This window comes from Felis catus, chromosome B1 (genome assembly GCF_018350175.1).
Source record: "Felis catus isolate Fca126 chromosome B1, F.catus_Fca126_mat1.0, whole genome shotgun sequence".
Classification (NCBI taxonomy): Eukaryota; Metazoa; Chordata; class Mammalia; order Carnivora; family Felidae; genus Felis; species Felis catus.
Window position 1 is genome coordinate 134275196 of NC_058371.1, and position 24659 is coordinate 134299854.

General features: G+C 35.1%; 1 protein-coding gene across 5 annotated transcripts in view; it reads left to right on the forward strand.

Annotated features, from left to right (window-relative positions):
• Positions 1-24659, forward strand: part of MAPK10 (mitogen-activated protein kinase 10) — a 556698-nt gene that overhangs the window by 367515 nt on the left and 164524 nt on the right. The window lies entirely within an intron of this gene.

A 24659-nucleotide genomic window follows, 5' to 3' on the forward strand; every position in this document is an offset into this window, starting at 1 on the left:
TCTGTCTACTTCTACTCATTCTTCAGCTTTCAGCCCATATATCACTCCCTTAATATTTTTAACTGACCAGGATTGATCCTATTATAATAGATGGGCCAGCATAGAATCATATACTTTCTTTCTCTGGAAGTTGTCACAGTTGAAAATTGACATTTCTTGAAATGATATTGATTAATCTTTGTTCTTACCATTAGACTGAAAACCCCACTATATCCTCAATGTGTAGCAGAATTTCAGGCCTGTTGTATATCAATAAATGTTTATTACATGAAAACTTTGGGCTGTTTTCATTTGTTCATACCCTTGGGTCATCAGAACTGAGGTAGAGATCTAAATCTCTTACATATGGAATTTTGGATATATATAAGGCAACTAAGCTATAGCTAAAACAAGACCTAAAAAAATAACTGTGGCATATTTAAGTCATTAATGTGGACGAGTGTTATGCTCTCTTTGCAGAGGAAGAATGGACCCCTACTCAAAATTTATTTCAGATGTTGAGACTATGATGTCATTCTGCACCAAGCATGTATGAAAAGACTTATTACTCACATAGTGAGGCTTTCTGGGGAGAGCAGGGCATGTTCCTAAGCAGGTCCACACAAAAGACCACCCAATGAGACTATATGTTACACAGGATTTCAGTCTTTCTCCTAAGCACTCTGAAGAAAGGGCCAATTCCTGGGTGAAACATACATCCCGAGCCTAGCATCAGTGGTGGTATATGTTGGAATCAAGACACATGTTTTAATCTGAGATACACAGATAGGTCTTGGCCAAGATACATGATCCAGGGCCACTTTAAGGAAGGCCCCAATCCCATACTTTAGTCCCTAGATGCCAAATAGTGAAATGTCCTACCTAGGTCAGTTAAATCCTAACAGAAGCTCAGTAGAACTCAGCAAATGTAGCACAAAGTAGCATAGCTCAAAGCACAAGCTAGTTAGTAGGCAGCAGCTCAAAGTGCATGCTCTTCAGCAGGCAGAAGAGCCCATTAGCAAGCCAAAGCAAGAGTAGAAAGACCCCCAGCAATGGCAATTATCATCTAGACATGCATGCTTTGCCAATTGTTATGGTCACCTTGCAGAGGAGAGATGGGTCTCCCACCCAAAATTTGCTTTAGATTTTGAGAATAATGATACCATACATGCACCAAGACTGTGAAAAGTCTAATTACTCATATAATGAGACTTTCTGGGGGGGAAGAGCAGACATGTTCCTAAGCAGGGTCAAAAATGGGTTTGAGAAAACAGGGAAAGGAGACTGGGTTGGGATTTTACTGTTATTAGGGGTGGGGCTGAGATGAGGGTTTCTGTGTGCAGTGCTCAGGACTTGACTGGTTTGAACTTCCTGATGTCACCAAAGAACGGAGCATCTGAGCTTTCTTAACAACTTGCCCAGACAGAAGTGGGGGAAGTGATGGGAAGAGAGGAGAGCTGGAAAGCTGTCAGCTATCAAACATCAAGAATGAAATTAGACTCTATATAACATGAGGGTAGTAAAGATCTGCATGTACATTTCTGAGTAGCCTATTTTGCTGTTTGAAGTATGTCTGTTGATAGGAAATGTTGGGTATATTATTTTTATGTAAATAATCCTATTATATGTGTTAAAAACCATGCCCGAGATAACCTTTCCTGCTCTCTTATTCTCAAATTATATAATATGATATAAAGGTTTACTATAATACTGATTTACTAAGTCAATTATTGGCATTGCATGCTTTAATTACTATTCTGTGAGTCTAGTTCAGCATCATGAATTCCATCTGAATTTTATTGTGTTGTCATACAGAATTCATGTAGGAAGTCAGTCAACTAGAATGGGCAGGGGTGAGGTTTCTGGATGGCTCAGTTGGTTAAGCATTCTACTCTTTATTTCGGCTCAGATTGTGATCTTCTGGTTTGTGAGATGGAGCCCTGTGTTGGGCTCTGTGCTAGGCATAGAGTCTGCTTAAGAGTCTCTCTCTTCCTCTCCCTCTGCTCTCTCCCACTTGTGTGCATGCATGTGTGTGCACACACTCTTTCCCTAAAAAAAAAAATTAAAAAAATATATAAAAGAAAAAATAATGAGCATGAGCAAATAAACTTCTTATTTGGACAGTCATTACAATTTATGACTTCTCTGTGGCCACAATATGTAAATATTTATTTAAAAGATCAAGTGTAAAGCTCAACCAGTAGGCCGATTGAATAAGAGTTCTCGTAAGAGTGGCCTCTTTTTCAGTTATGTAGGTTGAGGTTGGTCAGTTCTGGCCTTACAGTTTTAAGTTGTGCTTTGGCATCATTCTCCTAGAAGTTGCCTAATGGCATGAATCTTTCACTATACAACACTTAATTTATTTTTAAAATGGTCTGATATGAACAGAATGTAAATTAAATGTGGTAAACCATTCTTTTTTGTTTCGCTCATTGCTATACCTTCACAATGTCTGAACAATGTAATACTAGCTACTGAATAAATACCTGTAATTGGGTTCTTTGACAAGTACTTTTTGCCTCTTTGATATTAAAAATAGCTAATTATAATTTTGTTAAGTTATAAGCCTAATTTCATTTTCAGAATTTTGGTGTTCCTCAGAGTACCATGTTGTTTGTTTAAATTTAAATATATTAAGACAAGTAATTAGAAACAGCAATCCACTGGAAACTTTAGAAGGAATAACACATAAAGCGATTTGTTAAGCTTATGCAAGTACACAAATTAATTATGTTTATTTGGTACATTTGATTTTAATTATATAGAAATCTCATATGAGCCCAATAGCAGGTTGTATATTATAGTTAGTTTTCAAGGGAACTAGATATGTAAGATTCTTATTTTAGATTCTCTTTCTTTTTCAGGGAACTACATCATCTTCTTATAGTTTCTCTTAGTTTCCTTTTTTAAAAAAAATAGTACTGAAAATACTGTGAGTGAATAAGAATAAGAAGTATGGATTCAGATTGCCAGGGTTGGACTTTGGGCAAGTTAGTCACCCCTCCGTAACTCAATTTCCTTATCTATAAAATGTGGTTAACAGGAGTAGTATCCATCTCATAAGATTATTGTGAAGATTAAATGAGATAATGCATGTAAAGCATTTAGCATAGTTCTGGGCACATAAGTGTTCAATAAATTTTAATGTTTATTAAATTTTAGTGATGACTTAAATGTATCATTGTAGTAACATGCGGCTCAATTTTCACTTCCATAGCCTCATTTTGAAACACAACTTATTCCTTCATATAATTTATAGTCTCTTAATTTTCTAATTTAAATTCCCAAGAAAAGCCAGATCAACTAGGTTAGCGTAGTCTAATCAGTTGTGAAGGGGTTAAGTGTGGCTCAAAAGACACAAAGCATGGCTTAGACGGTAGGGGCTGTGGGCCTATGGACCAACATCTCTAATTTAGTAACACATATGCACTTATACATACATACAAATACCCATGTGTGTGTACTGCTCATTTTCAGATGAGATTGGGTGTGTTCAGGGTGGTATGGCTGTAGAACTGTGGTTTTCAAATAATTGCCTATATCTATAGTCAAATAACATGAAATATCAATTAAGCTATTTCATTAATGGAAATTATCTTATGATTAGTCAATGATGTGAAATTTATTTATACAATTGGTTTGCTTAAAAAGTGTGTTTGCTTATGTGTTTTTCCCCACATTTGGGAATACTTAATCCATTTGATTTTTAAAGTATTTCAAAGTTGAAATAATATTTATGCTAGTAGAGGTTATTTGAAATTTAGTTGGAACTATATTTTATTTTCCAAAGCAAATTCGTTGACATACAGATTTTAACAAACAGAAAGCGAAATTGAAAAGTGATTAAATGTGGTTTAAAATAAAGAGGCTGGGAATATGTTAGATATGCTTTGGCAACTCAGGCTAATGTTATCTTTGACTATTGGTTCTGTGATAAAATGCATTTCTAGGGCAATTTTACTTTTTTGCACTTTGCAGCTGAAAATTTCCATATATTTGTAACTTAGTCTAATAGCTCTTAGCAAGGAGGACTATCTATATTGAATTTAAAATCTTCTCAGGGGAGGTAAAGAATATTCTTTCCTATACTTTTCTAGGTTTATCCACCTAAATAACATAATATTGATTTTAATTATCTAGTCCAGAAATCTACATGTGAAAAAATACCTAGAAGTTTTCTTTAACTCAGAATGTTATGAAGAGGATGACAGAATTCATTGAAAACATCAAGCCAATTTCCCTAATGAGATCAATACATAATTGAATAATGAGGGAGTTCCAGTATTAATTTCCAGTTTTTCCCCATTAAGGAACTAGTGCTAATCTTTAACAATTTACTGGGGGAAAGTTTCGGTATTGGTTCTAAGTGGACCTTCTCCAGGTACTATGTGGTTTTTGTTTAATCTCTACTCTGCAAAGATCTATTTTTTGCCTTTGTTAGGTTAAGCAGAAAGGGATTCCGTAAAAGGGTTCACAGATCTTTCTGGATGGCTGGAAGACCAGTCCAGAACCAAGGGTTAAGGTATAGGTAAGAGCGTAAAAAATGGAATGATTCTGCACTCTGATGCTTCTAGACACCTGCTACCGCTGCCTACTCCCATTATTCATTGCTACCAAGCAGTTCTCTGGCTGACCTAGCGCTATGTATTACTTCAATATCTCCCTAGCTTCTCTGGTCTGTGACTAGTTTCTTAGACTTTCCTTGCCCTCAGTGCTTGATATTTTTGAGGCACACTGGTCAAGTTCTGTTGTTGTTGTTGTTGTTGTTGTTGTTGTTGTTGTTGTTTTCAGAAGTCTTTTGATTTGGGTTTGTCCACGGCTTCTTTTATAGTTAGACAGGGTTCGCAGGTTTTTGTTTTTGGAGGAGACCACAAAGTTAAGTGCCATTCTCATCATATTATATGAAGGGTTCATGAATTCAACATGACTTATCATTGATAATTTAGCCTTGATCACCTCTTTGAGGTAGTATTGGCCAGGTTTCTCCACTCTAATATCACTTTTCCCCCCCTTCTATACTCTGGATATAAATCACTAAGGAAGTTCACCCTGGGGAATCAGGAGGTGAGATAGTAAGGTGGAAATTAAGTTTCTCCTCCTGGAGGGGGTGGATATCAACATAAATTATTTGGAAACCTTCTGTAGAGAGACTTGTCTCTTCTCCCCAATTAATTTATTTACTTAATAATTAATTTATGTCAATTATGGACTCGTGTATTTATTTTATATTTTGGAATAGAATTCAATACTACATTTTTTATATTGTTGCTTAAATGGTTCCACATTTGGCCATTGGTGACTCTTTCAGATTGGCTCTGTGCCCCTTTGGCATGCCTTCACAGTATTTTCAGTTATGATGTCTCTTCAACTTCTCAGGTATCTAAGATATCACACCTGTTGGTGCACTGCACTTCAGGTCATCGCTTGTCAAAGTTACAGCAGTTGTTCCACTAGTGCATACTAGGCCTTATTCCTAGTGATGGGATCATCCTTACCAGACAGGTTATCCAGATCCAAATTCCATCTTAAAGTGGGCTTCCCAGAACTATTCCTGGTATCAACTTTTCTAGGATGGATTTCCTGGGCAACATATTCTGAGCTAGAGTGATGCTTTGGAGAGTGTTTTTAGAAAAACACCTGTAAGGAGGTAGGAACAGCAGCATGGGCAGAAGGTGAAGCCAAACTACAATGCATTTCCCATGGGGAGCTGTGAAGTTGGGAGTGACCCTACAGAGATGCCTTCAATTAAGACAAAGTGTGTTAGGGGCTTGGGGGCTGGTACCCCACATTCACTGGGAAAGGGGGATAACTTTGGGTAGAGAAGCTCCCTTTAGCAGTGGGTCATTCCTGGGAAGAGACTCAGCTGTGTGCGGCCAGCAGACAAAACTCCCAGCAGCTGGAGAAATGAGTGGCTCAGTCCTGAAGGGGGAAATCCAGCATTGTGACATAGAAGCCACTGTAAATGAGAACTGTGCCTGTTTTATTATCTATAAATATGTTTGGTCACTATAATTTCTATACTGTCTTGTTTACTGTAAAAGATATACTAGCAGAGTAGCCATCCAATATGGCTTTTTCCTCCTACATTTTGAACTGTTCCTGTCAAACCACTGACCTGTAAAATCCAGTGACATGCTGAATGGCATTTTCTCAACACAATTTCTCAGGATTTACACCTTCATACTCTTCCTGTTTAGTTTGATCCTAACCTGTAAATGCTTTCTGGATCCGAACTGGATTTTTTACATTTCTGTACTTTTCCTTGGAGTTTAAATCCTGACTGTCAAAGCTGATTGACATTTCCCAATTCCTTTCTACTCAGCGGGCTCTGTCCCAGCTGGGATAGCTGAAGTCAGCTTTCAATTCAAGGAAAGGGAGAGCTTCCAAAACATGTTCATTGGAGAGGAGAGTGATACAAAAAATAAAAATGTTCATCTTTGGCGATATTCAATTTGTTCCTTCAAAAGTTCCCTATGTTGTGAGATAATTAAGACACAACTGAGTCTACTGAACATATTTAAAGGTTATAGAGGGCCTAGAGATTAGGACAGAAATTAATAAACAAATAGAGATGTTTGCCCTGATCCAAATGCTAAAATTCTAGGTACAAATGCCATTACAAATATATTAGGCTGAGTATATCACTAGAAGAAACCAAAAACATTGTGTTTGTTGTTAAGAAATACTCATACAATTTGAACTAGCTTTTCCAACTTTAAATGCAAGTGGAGTTCTATATATATGTGTGTATATACATATATATATACATATCCTTCTAAATACCAACCAGTTAATTATACAATAAATATATGTAAAGGGGGAAAACAAAATATTTCTTTTGCTTTTAAGGAAAACTCTTGACATCATTGCCCTTCTTCCCTACCTGTGGCCTGTCTACTTATCAAAACGTAAAGGTTCTGGGGTGCCTGGGTGGCTCAGTTGGCTAAGCGTCCAACTCTTGATTCTGGCTCAGGTCATGATCTCACAGTTCATGAATTTGAGGCCACAGTAGGCTCTGTGCTGGCAGCATGGAGCCTGCTTGGGATTTTCTCTCTCCCTCTCCCTCTGCCCTTCCCCTGCTCTCATGCACTCACATTCTCTCCCCTCTCTCAAAATAAGTAAATAAACATTTTTTAAAAATGTAAAGGCTCTGTTACCACTGTTGAAAAAAGATGGACATGATTCATGATTCTTAAATTCTTTTGAAATCATATTACTCCTGGCACCCCAGGAAATGTTCTTTTAAAATATCCATTGCACTGGGGTGCCTGGGTGGCTCAGTCAGTTGAGTGTCTGACTTAAACTCAGATCATGATCTTGTGGTTAGAGGGTTTGAGCCCCATGTCAAGCTCTGTGCTGATGGCCCCTGGAGCCTGCTTCAGATTCTATGTTTCTCTCTCTCTCTGCCCCTTCCCCACTTGCACTTGTCTCTGTCTCTCTCAAAAATAAATAAACATTAAAAAAGGTTTAAAAATATTATCTGTTGCACTAAGGCTAAAAGAATAAGAGAACGCTTGATTTTATGTGAATTTATGGCCTGCTTTTTTCTGCTTGAAGCATTGGGTTGTGCTATGAGTTTGTATTGGCAATATCCCAAATACCCTCTTTTTATTTCTTCATTCTGTGAAGTTTTGACTAAATTAAAAACAAACAAAACTTTATGCTGCTAAATGAGATGAGTATCTGTTTGCATTTGTGTTTTCTGAAGTTTGTACTTTAGAATTTAAAGGGTTGACTGTGCAAGATAGATGTATGCTAATTATATCTGCAGAAGGGGATAGTCAGATAAATCTTTCCCCCATGGTGGAAAGAAACCATGAGGGAGGCCATGAGAAAGGCTCTAGGTAGCAGTAGAAAGAGGGAGAAGTGGAAGGGACAGGGAGATGTATAGATAGAAAGGAAGGGCAACAGACCTTGCATTTGGGTCTTTGGGTGGTGATAAATATGTCCCTACAAAAAGAGCTGGCTTGAAACCATGGAAAAAGCTGCTTCCATTTTCATCCTCTTTTTTACTTATCTCTACTTCAGAGTTTATGGTTAATTATTTTTAGAAATCATTTCCCTCTTGCCCTCTTCACTCCAATTTAGTTGCTAAGTGACTGGAAGATAGAGTGACCTCTGAATTTATTCTTCTCATTACGTTGTTAGATTTTTCCACATCACTTAAGGGACCAAGTTGTTTGTGTAAGTTCAGCACCTCTCCAGGATTCAAGTTGACATTTCACCTAATGAATAGCCTCTATTGGCCTGATTATTGTGGGGATACATAATTAAAGCAATAATGCTACTTGTTTAGTGGAATTAAGATTTCATTTTGCCTTTTGACTTAATTGCCCAAAGGTTTCTTTCTTTTTTTTCTTGCTTAAGGCATATTATTATGTCCGTCTGTGTTAAAATAAATATATTTTTAAAAGTCAATCCTTAGAAAAATTTAAAAGTTACTTTAATGGTAAATTTTTAACTTTGAGGATTTAAAAATAAACCCATGTATATGCAAATATTTTAATTTTATGGAAATTCCATAAAGGCACTGATTTTCACCTTCTATTTTTGAATTCTTCAGTACTGTACATGACTGTCCAGTATAGCTACCTGACATACAGTGGATACTAAATACATGGATATTTTTCATTTAGTCCAGGTGATGGGAATTTGAATTTTCTTTTTGAAATAAGGTTAATATTAAAAATGTTTTTACATATTATAGGGAATTCTGACCAAACCCAAATGCTTTAGTGTGTATCACTATTGCTGTTTTTACTTTTTGGGACTTGTAGTCTTTATGTATTTATCCTCTGTGATGTGAAATGTTATCTATTTATCTATCTATCACATTGTATATATAAGAAACATACATTTGGTACTTATTATGTAAAAGGCACTATATGCTTTACAAATACCATCTTATTAGTATAGAATCGGTGAGGAAAACAATGTCATCTTTCCTTTCTGGCTCCTATTTAGAGAAGATCATGTGTAATTCATATACAAACACATACAAACCTAGAAATTATTACAGATGTGTGGAGCATGAGGATGTTAGAGGCTGAGTATTGTGTGAGTAGAATTATAGGTGTGGTAGTGGTAGGTACATAGGGTTTCATGAAGTAACTGAAGAGCTGAGTTTTATACCTCTTGATATTTGAATAGCAAAATGTCTTGAGGAATGTTGAAGAAAAAGATGTAACTAGGCAAAGGTAGTGGTTTATATACCTCACCTGGATAAAATGCTTTTTGTGATTGATAGTGAGATCTAAACTGGTGGTGTCTGTTAAAACTGTTAGAACCAATTTAAGCAATAATTTTCCAAATGAAAAGGATGATGAAAAAATCCTTTTTCTCTGTGTTAATGTCATTCTGTACAGGATATTTTAGAAAATTAAGTGAAATACTTGTGTTTAGGTTCGGGCTCCAGATACATGAATTTTAGGTAGAATTAGAAAACAATTCCTGAGAGGCCATTTCTAATTTATTTAAAATGTTTGCTGGTCAGTGTTTTTAGAAATTTAATCTGTGTTTACTACATAACATTTATCACATTTGAATGTGAGTCCTTATTGCCTCACTGATGATGTATGAATTTGGAAGATTTCCTAACCATTTATTATTAGGTCTTAAGTTTCTTATCTATGAAAAGAAGTTGCTTAGATATTTGTTATGTTTTCTTTCAGTTAAAAAAGAAACTGAAGGAAGCTTTACATCTGTTATTTTACTATACACTGTAGTAGTATTTTTAATTAAAAAGATGCAGTCTTCACTGTAAAACTGAAAAATATATAAAAGCACGAAAATTAAATATGTGCACATTTCTATCTCTATAAGACTATACTCATATCTATTTTTTAAAAAAGATTGGGGTCATATTGTAACCCATTTTTGTTATATTTTTCCACTTGACAATGTATTGTGAACATTTATACATATTGTAATTTATAAATGGCTAAATGGAATTATGCTATATGCTTTTAACGTGTTTTTATTAATCTATTTTTATTGAACATTTAGTTTTTCAATTATTTTACTGTGAATATGCTATGGTGAACATTCTTATAGATTAATCTTTGTACAGATACTTGATTATATCTTTGCCATAAGTACTTAGTTATGGAATTATTTAAATTTAAAATGCACTTGTTGAGATGAGCACTGGGTGTTGTATGGAAACCAATTTGACAATAAATTACATTAAAAAAATTTAAATGCATTTTAAAGCAATCGAATAACTTATTGTCAAGTTGCCCCCACAGTTTGTATCTATTTTAATTTGCAACATATAGCAATTCATTTAACGAATATTTAGTTAGTGCTATTTTACATTGACATGAATAAAGTAGGATATTGAAATAGATGTCTGGGAGGAAGATAGCAGGTTAGGTCTGTTCTTCTGCATTGAATGTTAATCATCAAAACTTCAAGAATTTGAGAGGTAAAATAATATCTTATTTTTTATTTCTTTGCTGTTAAGCAGAAAACCTTTTTTTTTTTAAAGTTACTTTGAGGGTGGTTTTGTCTTGGGACTATTTTATTGCGCTCCCTTGCTTGGCTTCTGAGTCCCTATTTGATGAACGAGGGGGGGGTGACCTCTAATGTTTGTTACTTGTCCTCCAACTGGTTGCATTATAGGATGTTTTTGCCATCAAAATTAGAATTTTTCTCATCAAAATTAGAGAACTTTACTTTCTATTGTATGTTGGTAGTAAACTGATCTTTTGTTTAATGTTTGTTTATATGTTTTATTGTTCTCATCATGTTGGTTCTGTTTTGTATTTTTTTCTTTCTTATGGTTCCATTGTATGTTTTATTTTTTTTTTTTAAGTTTATTTATTTTTGAGAAAGAGAGACAGAGACAGAGTACGAATGGGGGGAGGGGCAAAGACAGAGGGAGACACAGAATCCGAAGCCTGTCTCCAGGCTCTGAGCTGTCAGTACAGAGCCTGATGTGCAGCTGGAACTCAGGAATCATGAGCTCATGACCTGAGCCGAATTAACTGAGCCATCCAGGAGCCCTCTATTTTGTGTTTTAAAGTGACATTCTAAGGTACCATTTTTCTTAGTTTAATACTTATATACGCATTAGCCTTCCTTCAGTCCAATTGTTCTGTTATGGGGATTCTGACTCTAATCTCTAGTTGCTTTTAGGATTTTATTACTGTGTTGGCTGCTCTTCGTACTCTTTTTAGGCATGGATGTATTCTTATCTATCCTGCTAAGGACTTCAGTATGTTTTACAACTATATAGAAGAATTAACTGTCATTATCACTTCAAAGATTGCCCCTTGCACATTTGATTTGCTTTGTTCCTTCTGAAACTTGTTTTATTTATTTTGGACCTTGTTATTCTATTGCCTGTATCTCTCGATCTTTTATATTTTCCATTTCTTTATTAGTATGTGATAAATGCTTATGAATCTTTTTCTACTTCATTAACTCGATTATTTCTATTCCATCTATTAACCTATTGGGCTTTTAATTTAAAAGCTACTTTTCCCACAATGTCTATTTAGTTCATTTTCAGATCTACCAATTTTTCTTCTTATAGTAGTGATAACTTATTTCTTATGGCATTTGTTCCTTTTTATTTTTTTTTGTTTACGTAGTTTTCTAAATTATTTATTTTTCTTTTCAAATTTTATTTCAGTTGTTAGTTAACATACAATGAAATATTGGTTTTAGAAGTAGAATTCAGTGATTCATCACTTACATACAACACCCAGTGCTCTTCATAACAAGAGCCCTCCTTAATATCTATCACCCATCTAGCCCATCCCTCACCCACCTCCCTCCCTCAACCCTCAGTTCATTCCTTGTTATTAAGAATCTCTTATGGTTTTTTCCATCTCCTTATCCCCCATATGTTTATCTGTTTTGTTTTGTTTATTAAATTCCACATATGAGTGGAATCATAGTATTTGTCTTTCTCGGTCTGATTTATCTCGCTTAGCATAATACATTCTAGTTCCAGCCACATTGTTGCAAATGGCAAAATTTCATTCTTTTTGGTGTCAGAGTAATATTACAGTGTGTGTGTGTGTGTGTGTGTGTGTGTGTGTGTGTGTGTATACACACACATACCACATCTTCTTTATCCTTTCATCAGTCAATGGACATTAGGGTTCTCTCTATAGTTTGGCTATTGTTGATAATGCTGCTATAAACACTGGGTTGCATATACCCATTCCAATCTGTATTTTTGTATCCTTTGGGTAAATACCTAGTAGTGCAATTGATGGGTCATAGGGTAGTTTTATTTTTAATTTCTTGAGGAACCTCCATATTCCAGAGTGGTTGCACCAGTTGGCATTCCCACCAGAAGTACAAAAGGTTCCCCATTCTGTGTCTTCACCAACACCTGTTGTTTCTTGTGTTGTTAACTTTAGCCATTCTGATAGATGTGAGGTGGTATCCTATCATGGTTTTGATTTGTATTTCCCTGATAATAAATGATGTTGAGCATCTTTCATGTGTCTGTTAACCATCTGGATGTTTTCTTTGGAAAAGTGACTATTCATATCTTCTGCCCATTTCTTAACTGGATTATTTGTTTTTTGGGTGTTGAGTTTGATAAGTTCTTTATAAATTTTGGATACTAACCCTTTATTAGATATGTCATTTGCAAATATCTTCTCCCATTCCATAGTTTGCCTTTAGTTTTGTTGATTGTTTCCTTCACTGTGCAGGTTTTTGTCTTGATGAAGCCCCATTAGTTCATTTTTGCTTTTGTTTCCCTTGTTTCTGGTGATGTGTCTTGTAAGAATTTCCTGTGACCAAGGTTAAAGAGATTGCTGCCTCTATTCTCTAGGATTTTGATGAAACCATTTAGGTATCACATTTAGGTCTTTCATCCATTTTGTATTTATTTTTGTGTATGGTATAAGACAGTCCAGTTTAATTCTTTCATATGCTGCTGTCCAGTTTTCCCAACACCATTTGTTGAAGAGACCATCTTTTTTCCACTGGATATTCTTTCCTGTTTTGTCGAAGATTAGTTGACCATATAGTTGTGGGTACATTTCTGGGTTTTCTATTATGTTCCATTGACCTATATGTCTGTTTCTGTGTGAGCACCAAACTCTCTTGAAGTCTACAGCTTTGTAATATAGCTTGAAATCTGGAATCATGATGCTTCCAGTTTTGCTTTTCTTTTTCAGGATTGCTTTGGCTATTTGGGGTCTTTTGTGGTTTCATACACATTTTTTTAGGATTGTTTGTTCTAGCTCTGTGAAAAATGCTGGTGGTATTTTGATGGGGATTGCATTAAATGTGTATTCCTTTGGATAGTTTAGACGTTTAAACAGTGTTTGCTCTTCCAATCCATGAACATGGAATGCTTTTCCATTTCTTTGTGTCCTCTTAAAGTTCTCCAGCTTTCACAGTACAGATCTTTTACCTCTTTGGTTAGGTTTATTCCTAAGTATCTAATTGTCTTAAGTGCAATTGCAAATGGGATCAATTCCTTGATTCCTTTTTCTGCTGCTTCATTATCAGTGTATAGAAATGCAACAGATTTCTGTATATTGATTTTATATCCTATGATTTGCTGAATTCATATATTAGTTCTAGCAATTTCTTTGTGGTGTCTTTTGGGTTTTCTACATAGAGTATCATGTCATCTGCAAATAGTGCAAGTTTTGCTTCTTCCTTGCTGATTTGGATGCCTTTTATTTTATTTTTTTGTTGTTGTTGTCATTGTCTAATTGCTGAGGCTAAGACTTCCAGTACTATGTTAAATAGTAATGGTGAGAAGTGGACAGCTTTGTCTTATTCCTGACTTATTCCTGACACTATAGGGGAAAGGCTGTTTTTCCCTATTGAAGATGATATTAGCTGTGGGTCTTTCGTATATGGCCTTTATGATATTGAGGTATGTTCCATCTATCCCTACTTTGTTGAGGGTTTTTATCAAGTGGATGCTATATTTTCTCAAATGTTTTTCTGCATCTATTGGGAGAATCATATGGTTCTTATCCTTTATTTTATTAATGTGGCTTACCATGTTGATTGATTTGCAAATACTGAACCAGCCCTGCAGTCCAGAAATAAATCCCACTTGATCATGGTGATTAATTCTTTTAATGTATTGTTGGATTCAATTTGCTAGTATCTTGTTGAGAATTTTTGCATTCATGTTCATCAGGGATTTTGGCCTGTAATTCTCCTTTTTAGTGGTGTCTTTATCTGGTTTTAGAACCAAGGTAATGCTAACTTCATAGAATGGTTTGGAAGTTTCCCTTTCATTTCTATTTTTTGGATGATTTGAGAGAAATTGATATTAACTCTTCTTTAAATGTCTGGTAGAATTCCCCTGGGAAGCCGTCTGGCCCTGGATTCTTGTTTGTTGGGAGATTTTTGATTACTGTTTCAATTTCTTTGCTGGTTATGCACCTTTTGAAATTTTCTATTTCTTCCTGTTTCAGTTTTGGCAGTTTGCATATTTCTAGGAATTTATACATTCTTCCAGATTGTCCAGTTTGTTGGCATATAATTTTTCATAATATTCTCTTATAATTTTTTGTATTTCTGGGGTATTGGTTGTGATAGCTCCCCTTTCATTTGTGATTTTATGTATTTGGGTCCTTTCTCTTTCCTTTTTGGTAAGTCTGGCTAGGGATTTATCATTTTTATTAATTTTTTTTGAAGAACCAACTCTTAGTTTCATTGATCTGTTCTACTGTGTATTTTGTTATTGTTGTTGCTGTTATTTCTGTATCATGTATTTATGCTCTAGTCTTTATTATCTCTACTTTTTTTTTCCTTTGCTACTTCCAGGATTCTTTACTTCTGTGTGTATTTTGTGAATTTGACTATGATATACCTTGGCAATGGATGGCTTTTGTTGACTTTAATGGGAGTTGTTCTTTGATTTTGATGTCTGTGTCCTCCCTCAGATTAGGAAAGTTTTCAGCTATAATTTGCTCAAATAAATCTTCTGCCCCTTTTTCTCTCTTTTCATCTTCTGGGACTTCTATGATATGAATGTTATTCAGTTTTAATAAGTCACTGAGTTCCCTAAGTCTACCTTTGTGATTCATTACCTTTGTTTCCCTCTTATTTTCAGCTTCATTATTTCCCATAATTTTCTTCTACATCAGTAATTTGTTCCTCTTCTTCATCCATCCTTACTGTTATGGCATCCATTGGGTTTGCATCTCAGTTATAGCATTTTAAATTTCAGCCTGACTAGATTTTAGCTCTTTTATCTCTGCAGTAAGAGATTCTCCAGAGTCTTCTATGCTTTTTCAAGCCCTGTTAGAATCCTTATAATTGTTTTAAATTGTAGTTCAGACATCTTACTTATTTCTGTATTAATGAAATCTCTTACTGTCATTTCTTCCTGTTCTTTCTTTTGAGGTGAATTCCTCTGACTTGTCATTTTGGAGAAAAAAATAATAAAAATAAAATTAAAATTAAAAGATTAAAAAAATAATAAAGCTAGATCCTAGGTATGTTTTGGTCTGGTTATTAAGAGAAGCTTGATAGAAAAAAGAAAAAGAAAAAAATAAAAAAAATTAAAAGTTGAAAATTAAAAAATTAAAAAAATAAAAAATTTGCTCTTTCTGTACCCAAGAAAAATAAACCACACAAACAAAAACAAACCCCCAAAGAAGCTAGGTCACATTTCCCCTAGAGCTGAAGCTTTACACACTTTATGATCCGTAGACTTAGTGCTTGGGAGGAGCTGTGCTTGTTCTCTGTGGAAGGGGCCTGTGTCTCTGATTCTCAGGCCAACTTGCCCTAGTAGAGATGTGTTTGGAGGGCAGAGGGGTGTGTGGCTTGGTGTAACAGCTCTGTTCTCCACTTGTTGGCGCTGTTTAGCTCACTGGGGTAGATCAGTGCTTGTTGGATAGGAGTAAAAATGGTTTCACCCTCCTCTCTACTCTCCAGAGTGGGAAGTTGGTTATGTCAGAGATGTGCAGTCACCTTTTCTGTGTCCAAATCTTCCGGCAGATCCCCCCTTTCACCCTGTCTGTGTGAACTGTCTGCCCTCCTGGGTTTTATCTCAGACAAAGCCGTGTTTGAAAACCCCACACTTCAGAGGCTCCCTGGGTTTCTACCTGTGCTGATCCTCTGGGGGAGGATCTTGCTGCCCTGTAGCCTGAGCTTGTCCCAGGAAACAGTTGAGTGACTGCGTGGTGGCAGCAGCTCAGAGTTTATGGTAAATTGCAACACACAGCTGGCACCACCGTTTGCTGCCCTCAGCTGGCATCTTTGTTCCTATACTAGTGAATGGGACAGCTCAGTGGCCTTGGCCAGGTCTTTTGCCAATGGAGAGACCCTATCACCTCTATTGAAAGCACTCCAAGGATCCCAGGGGATCCTCAGAACATGCAGCCCACTCCCATGGCTCTGTCCTGCTTCTTCACTGGAATGCTGTCAGGCACTGAGCTCTGAAACTTCAAACTTTGCTGTTTATAAAAAAACTGGTGGTATTGAAACCCTTTCTTTTTTCCCTACCAGTGGTTTTGGGGAAGTGTTTTCTTGTGCTGTCCCCTGTGTATTTTCACTATTTGTTTTTCTTTACTCTTAGCTTACTGCTCTCTGTGATCAGGGATCCTTCCCCACTGCAGCACCTGAAGCTCTTTTCTCCCACAAATCAACTCTTCTCAGTTTCTACTTTCCATGGGTTGTTGTTTTTCTTTTTGTAGATGTGCAACTTTGTTCTTTAAGACTTCCAATCAATTTCTTGGGTGTTCAGAATAATTGGATATTTATTTTGCTGTTTGAGGGAGGAGGCAAGCCTAAGGTTACCCTACTTCTCTACCATCTTAACCCTCCTCCTTTTTTCCTTATTCTGACTCTTTAATTATTTCACTCACTCCTACTTATGCTCTTTCTAATTGTTTTGATCATATAAAGTTCTTATGGTGGTAATACTTTTTTTTATAGTATCTGATGATTCTCACTTGAGGTATTTGCTTTCCTTGTGATATATCTGGAGATTTGTGATTTATCTTTTTTAGTGTCTTCTTTCATTTCCGGTACCTGGTAACTTCCAGTTGTGTACTACTCAATGTTTAATCACCAATTCTCTGAAGAAAGCTTGGTTTGTAGAATATACAAGTTTCTATAGTCTAAATGTTCCCACAAAAAACAATTTTAAACCCCACTGAAGTAGCGTCATCAGGCATGGAGTTGGGAAAAGATGTGCCCAATCAGGTTTTGCTAGCTGATTGTAGGAGCCAACTTCGTAACACCACTGGCAATTTTCCTTTTTTAATGTAAATCCAAAACTACTTTTTGTTACAGTTTACCCAACTAATCTAGAGTTTTGTGATGTGAGAGTTTCCATGTTAGCTATCCCTACCAGGTTTCTAGGACCAGAAACAATGTTATATGTTCAATATAAAGAAACTTAAAAATGTTTGTATTATAATTCTTGAATTGGTGAATTTTGCTGTTTTTACATTTCTTATTTTATATGTCCTCTCTCTTAATAATCCTTCCTATTTCTTATGTATTTGTTGCTTTCTCATCTCTTATATTCTGGTCTCTATTGCTTTACTCCTGCTAAATAAGTTTATCAAAGGATTTCTTTGGAAGTAATTATCTTGTTATATGAACAATATTTTAAGAGATATTTAGCTTTTAGATATAGACAAGCATAGATTACTTGGAAAGGAATAAAGACAAGCATAGATTACTTGGAAAGAAATAATATATATTAAATTTAAGTATAATTTATGAAAAAGTATTTTGTGTACTTATATACTTATGATTAGAGTCATTGGATTATTTTTGCCTTTATACTGAAACTAATGATGTGCTTCTACATGTTTGTATCGAGAGTGCTCTAAATCAGAGGTTGGCAACCTTTTATTTTTTCTCTTCTTCCTTTCTTTTTTCTTTCTTTCTTTCTTTCTTCTTCTCTCTTTTTTTTTTTTGGAGGTAAGTTCTGTGCCCAATGTGGGGCTTGAACTCATGTCCCCAAGACCAAGCGCCATATGCTGTACCGGCTGAGCCAGCCAGGTGCTCCTGGCAACTTTTTCTATAAAGTGTCAGATAGTAAATATTTTAGCCTTTGCAGGTCATATAGTTTCTATCATAGTTACTCAAATCTACTATTATAGTGTAAAAGCAGCCATAGACACTATGTAAACTAATGAATGAATGTTTTTCAATAAAATTGTATTTACAAAAACATGTGGTGATTTGAATTTGGTCCATGGGCCACAGTTTGCTGATTTCTGCTCTAAATGGTAGTCCCTGAGAAAAAAATTATAGTCCATGGACCAAAAGATTTAATAATATCTTAAAGTAAGCAAATGCACAGTTCTTAATAAAACATTAAATTTTTTTTCTCTGTCAGCACTAAAAAGGTAATTACTTGTTTCATGTTATATTTACTTTTCATTTGTTTCTTTATATGTACTTTTCAAAAATGTTAATTTTTTTAATTTTTAATTTTTTTAAAGTAGACTCCACACCCAGCGTGGAGCCCAACACAGGCTTGAACTCATGACCCTGAGGTCAACACCTGAGCTGAGATCAAGAGTCGGATGCTTAACCGACTGAGCCACCCATGTGCCCCAATATGTATGTTTTTTATACATAGTTGGGAGAATTCTTTAGGGAATAGAAGAGACAGACTATTTTTTTGTTCTTGTAATTAACAATGACTCTGTATTCTCATATTGTACATATGCTTACAGGCTGTTAAGAGAGTCATATTTTAATAAGTCATATGTAATAAATCAAAAACTATTTACAGTATTTACAGATAATGAATTTGTTGTATATCAGTTAAACTTGGAAAGTGCTGGATCTCAAAACATATTGTGTAATTAATTGCTCATTTAGTTCACTCTTGCATGTATTACATTTAGTGACAAACCATGGGAGCCTGTAGCTGCCCAGAACAATTTGATTTTTTTGCATCTGTAAAACTTCTTAAACCTCCTGTGGTTTGTTGGCACATCTCACATACAAGCGAATTTAAGTATTGATCTAAGCTATTAAAACATATCATAGTTACATTCTTTATAGTAGCTGTTGTGCACCAGTTCAATCTAATAAATTAAGTATATCTCATTCATACACCTTGGCCTACTGCTTTGTTCAGAGTAGTCATTAACTCATATAGCCATGTAACGAAGAGAAACTCAGTATACTACATAGCAAGGAGTGCACATATGGGACTTTTCCCACAAGAACAACCAGTAATTGAAAGCACTAAACTCCCCAAATTAGCATCCCCTCCCTTTTAAAGCTACTCATGGGTCCTATACTGCACCAAGCTATTGTCATTAATTATACTTTAGACTAATATCGAGATAATGCCCTGGACATTTATGTTGTTTCTATGCAGTGGTGCCAAATGCTTTCTGCCATGTTATTAGGGAATATGATTACCAGACTAGTTTTCTGTAAATCACTGAGAATATCATACTGAACATTCTTTTTCTTGTAATGTCCCTTTGTGGAACAAGGAGTTTCTGCAGTGACTTAGTGACTTAGTCATGGTGCTACATTTAGAATCTTTATAATGCAACCAGGAAAGGTCAGGATGCTTACTTTCCATAGAAAGATTATTCACTCATTAAAAATTAAAATACATTGTTCATTTTAGGTGGCGGGCTGGATATTATTATTTCCCACATGCCCAATTCAGCAGTACAGAACTAAAAACAGCCTTGCTGGGTAGCATTTTGAGGTCATCTGTGTTGGACTCTCATACTCCCACCACTACACACTCCTCATTCCTAATTTATTAGCACCAAATTTGTTGAAAACTTATAGATCTGAATATGCAGAGATAATAAAATACTTAGATTTGTACTAGAGAAGGAAGGAAGCTTTTTTAATTTGAGTCTGCTTTTATTCAATAAACATTTACTCAACATTAGCTCTATACTGAGAATAGTGTTGGGCCCTGGGGTTGTGAATATGAATAAAACATGGTCACTTTACCTGAGAAGGACATAATGTAGTATGTATGGAATAGACATATGAAAAAACAGTTAACAATATTATAAGATAGTCATAATAAAAGTGTGAACAAAGTGCTGTGAGAAGACTGAAGGAAAAACTGAAGAGGGGCTGGGAGAACATTTTCCTTTTCAATGCCAGAAATGAACATTTGGAAAATGGGAATAAAATAAAAATACCTTTTATAATAATATCAAAAACATAAATGCTTAACAATAAACTTAAAGAAGCATGTGAAAGAACTACGTAGAGAAAATATGTGAGCAAATATACAATACTTTTCTTTGTAATCTAAATTTCCTTAAAATAGAATTGCTTATTTAAGACAAAAATAATAGCCATGTGTTATGGGCTTATAAAACATGTATAAGTAAAATATATGACAACAATAGTTCAGAGGACTAGAGGGGAAAATTGAAGTATACTGGTGTAAGTTTCTTAAACTATATGTAAAGTAGAATCATATTATTTGAAGTTAGATGACTAAAAATTAAAAATGCAAACTCTAGAACAACCACTAAAAAATACGTATAAATAATAAGCTACTGGGTAAAATAAAATGGAAAACAAAAATATACCCAGTTCTTCCAAAAAAGGCTGAAAAAGAGAAAAAAATGGAATAAAGAATACAAGGGTAAAATATGAAACAGAGTACAGTGGTAGGCTTGATCTCAGCAATATTCATATTCACTTTAAATTTAAGTGGACTATATACATGTCTTAAAAGACAGAGATCATTAACATCTCCTCCCTTCTATTCAACTTTGTACTTGAACAATTAGGCAAGAAAAGCAGATTGGAAAGGAAAAAGGAAAAACTATTTTCATCTGCAGACAACTTTTCCATGTGTAAGAAAAATCCTAAACAAACTAAAAATATTTACTGGATTTAATAAATGAATTTAACAGTGTGGTAGAATGCAAGTTCACTTACAAAAATTAACATTATTTTAAGAAATAAGCATTTGGGAAATGGAAATTAAAAATATGCCATTTACATTAGTATCAAAAATGTAAATGCTAAAGAATACACTTAAAGAAAAACATACAAGATCTATACACTGCAAACTCTGAAACATTCCTGAGGTAAATTAGAGAGTATTAAAATAAATGGGCAGATACACCATGATTATGGATAAACTATACCCAATATTGTTAAGATACCTTTCTTCCCAATGTGAGCTATAGCTCTACTACATTCTCAACCAAATTGCAGAAAGTTTTTAAATAATGTTTTGAAATGTCAGGCTGATTTTAAAATTCATATGGAAATGCAAAGACCCAGAAGAGTCTCACAAATAAAAAGAAGAAAAAAATTTGGAGGACTTACCTAATTTGAAGACTTATTATAAAGCTGCAGTAATCAAGACAGAATGATAATGGGGTAAAAATAGATAGTAGGTCAATGGAACCAAAAAAAGTTCCTGAAATAGATCCACATTTGTACAGTCAATTGATTTTTTGACGAAGGCAGTGAGGTAACTCAGTATAGAAAGGAAGTTATTATGACTGAGGATACTTGACCAAGTGGCTATTTATAAGGAAAAAAATGAACTTCAATATATACCTCAACATATAATCACACCATAGATTATGGGGCGCCTGGATGGCTCAGTTAAGCGTCCAACTTCAGCTCAGGTCATGATCTCAGGGTCCATGAGTTCGAGCCCCGCGTTGGGCTCTGTGCTGACAGCTCAGAGCCTGGAGACTGTTTCAGATTCTCTCTCCCTCTCCCTCTCTCAGATTCTCTCTCCCTCTCTCTCTGACCCTTCCCCCGTTCATGCTCTGTCTCTTTCTGTCTCAAAAATAAATAAACGTTAAAAAAAATCACACCATAGATTAAAATTAATTACAGGTGGATTATATTCCTCAAAGTAAAATTAACAACGCAAAGCTTCAAGAAGAAAATGTGGAAGAATATCTTTGTGAACTTGGTGTGGATCACACCCTTGATAAACTCAAGGAAGATCCCTTGATAAACTCAAGGAAGCACTACTAATAAAAGAAAGACAAAGGAAATGCATTTCATAAAAATTAAATATTACTAAAAGACAGCATTTCTAAGTTCAATATGAAGCCACAAACTGAAAGAAAATATTTATAATATGTATATATGACAGAAAACTTTCATCTGAAATAAAAGATTTCTATATTTTGTAAAAAATAAGAGATAATCTCCTCCCCCCCACCCATAATCTACCACCAAATGGGTAAAAAAATTTAAAAGGCACTTCACAAAAGATTATAAATAAGTGGCCAATAAACAAATAAAAATAAGCTCCACATCATTAGTCATCAGGGGAATAAAAAATAAAACCATAGCAAAATGTAATTAAATGCCCATTAGAATGGTTAAAATTTAGAAAACTGATAAACCAAATGTTGGCAAAGGTGTAAAACACCTGAATTTCATACATTGCTGCAGGGATTGATAATGTGTCTGTCAGTTTTTCATAAATAAAATATATTCTTTTTTTTTTTTAATTTTTTTTCAACGTTTATTTATTTTTGGGACAGAGAGAGACAGAGCATGAACGGGGGAGGGGCAGAGAGAGAGGGAGACACAGAATGGGAAACAGGCTCCAGGCTCTGAGCCATGACGCGGGGCTCGAACTCACAGACCGTGAGATCGTGACCTGGCTGAAGTCGGACGCTTAACCGACTGCACCACCCAGGCGCCCCAATAAAATATATTCTTAATCTCATGATCTAACAATTTTTTCTCTTGGTACTTTTCCTGAGAGAAATGAAAGCATATTTATACAAGAATACATGTAGGTAAGTATTCATAGGAGCATTATTAATAATATTAAAATTAGAGACACCTCAAATGTCCTAAAGTAGATGGATAGCACACTGTGATGCATTAAACGCCATTATTGAATGAACCATTACTAAAATTTATGCCAATATGGCTGAATACTAAAAGCATATTGCTGGGCAAAAGAAGCCCAACAAAAGAGAGTGCATACTGTATGGTTGCATTTATGTGAGTTCAAAGACAAGAAAAACCAATTTATATTGAAAGAAATTAGAACATTGTTTGCTTGGGGGGGCTAGGGTTTTCAGACTTTTTTATCTTCATTGGAATGTGAGTTACATGGATATGTGCATTTGTCGAAACTCATCAACATGGATACTTAAGAACAGTTCATTTTGCTATGTGTAAATTATACCTGATTTAAAACTAAATTTAAAAATTTTTAAAGTAGAGGTAATTGGCAAAAATGATATATAAATCTCCTTGAAATCTCATGGATACAATCAAATAATCTCACAGATTAAAATCTGAGGAGTAAACCATATTTTTTGTTGTTGCTTTGTTTTAGTTTTTGCTTTCTGAGTATATTTTAGTAGTTTTTTTTTAAATGGGGGATTTACCTTCTTATATAACAGAAAGTCTAGAAGTAGAAAAGTTCCCGAATTTCTTAATTCAGTAGTTTAATGTTATCATCAAGCACAATTTCTTCTATCTTCCTTCTTTTTACCCCTCAGCATTTCTCTCCAAGATCATTTCCCATTAATGGCTATTATGAGTGTTTTGATTCCAGGCATTTGTGCCTACACAGCAATGTCTAGCAAAAGAATGAAGGACCACTAGGTCCTTGTGTCACTTGAATTTTTTCTTATTATAAAATATTTGACATATCAAATGGTATTTCATATATGTAAGATTTAAAAAAATAATAGTGAAATAGGGACATTTCGGTGGCTCAGTCAGTTAACTGTCCAACTTTGGCTCAGGTCATGATCTCCCGGTTGGTGAGTTTGAGCCCTGCATCAGGCTTTCTGCTGCGAGTGCAGAGCATGCTTCAGATCCTCTGTCCCTGTCTCTCTCGGCCCCTCCCCCACTCTCACTTTCTCTCCCTCTCTCTCAAAAATAAACATAAAACAAAAAATTTTTATAAAAATATAATAAATAAAAAAATAATGATGAAACAAACATGCGTGACTCTACCACGTAGCTTGAAGAAGTAGACACAGATTCTTGTTGTTACTCACATTAATAGCAGTAGCTAGAATGTCAACATTCATGCCTGTTCCTCAGCCCTCAATCACGTAGGGTGACTGAAAGGTCAGGTGACTACTGCATATAGAGTGGGTTACATTTTGGAAGAGGAACTCCAAAGGAGTGTATTTATACTGGCAAAGGAAGCCATGTATTTATAATGGCAGTAAGCATGGCTTGTCCCAGAGGGACACCTTATCTTTATTATACTGGAGAGTAATCAAACCTGCCCTTTGTTCCAGAGGGAGATACTATCTCTCTCTTCCAAGACTGTTTGCTTTGTAATTATCCTTGAGAAGATAGTCTGGAATAAAGACAGCCAGTGCTTCTGTTTGCAAGATATGGAGAAGTGTGAAAGATCTGATAGAGTATTGTCTTTCAACAGGGGTGTGCTTCTACCCCACCTACATCCCCCATATTTATGATGCATGACCTATTGTCTCAGCATGATTTAATGCATAGTTTCTTCTTTCCCCAAATATTTGTGATGCAAACTTTAACATAATTAGGTTTCCATGTATGTATGTGTCTGTTTTTGGCTCTTTATTAATTTATAGGTCTAGTTCTGCATCAATCCCACATGCATTTACTAACTACAACTGTGGACCCTCCTAACCTCCACAAACACCCATTTTGCTCTTCTTCAGAAATGTTTTATATGTTCTTGCCCTTTCATTCTTTCTTAAATTTAAAAAATCTACCAAGTTCCCACATAAAATATTTTTTTCTTACAATTCAGACCTTCCTTC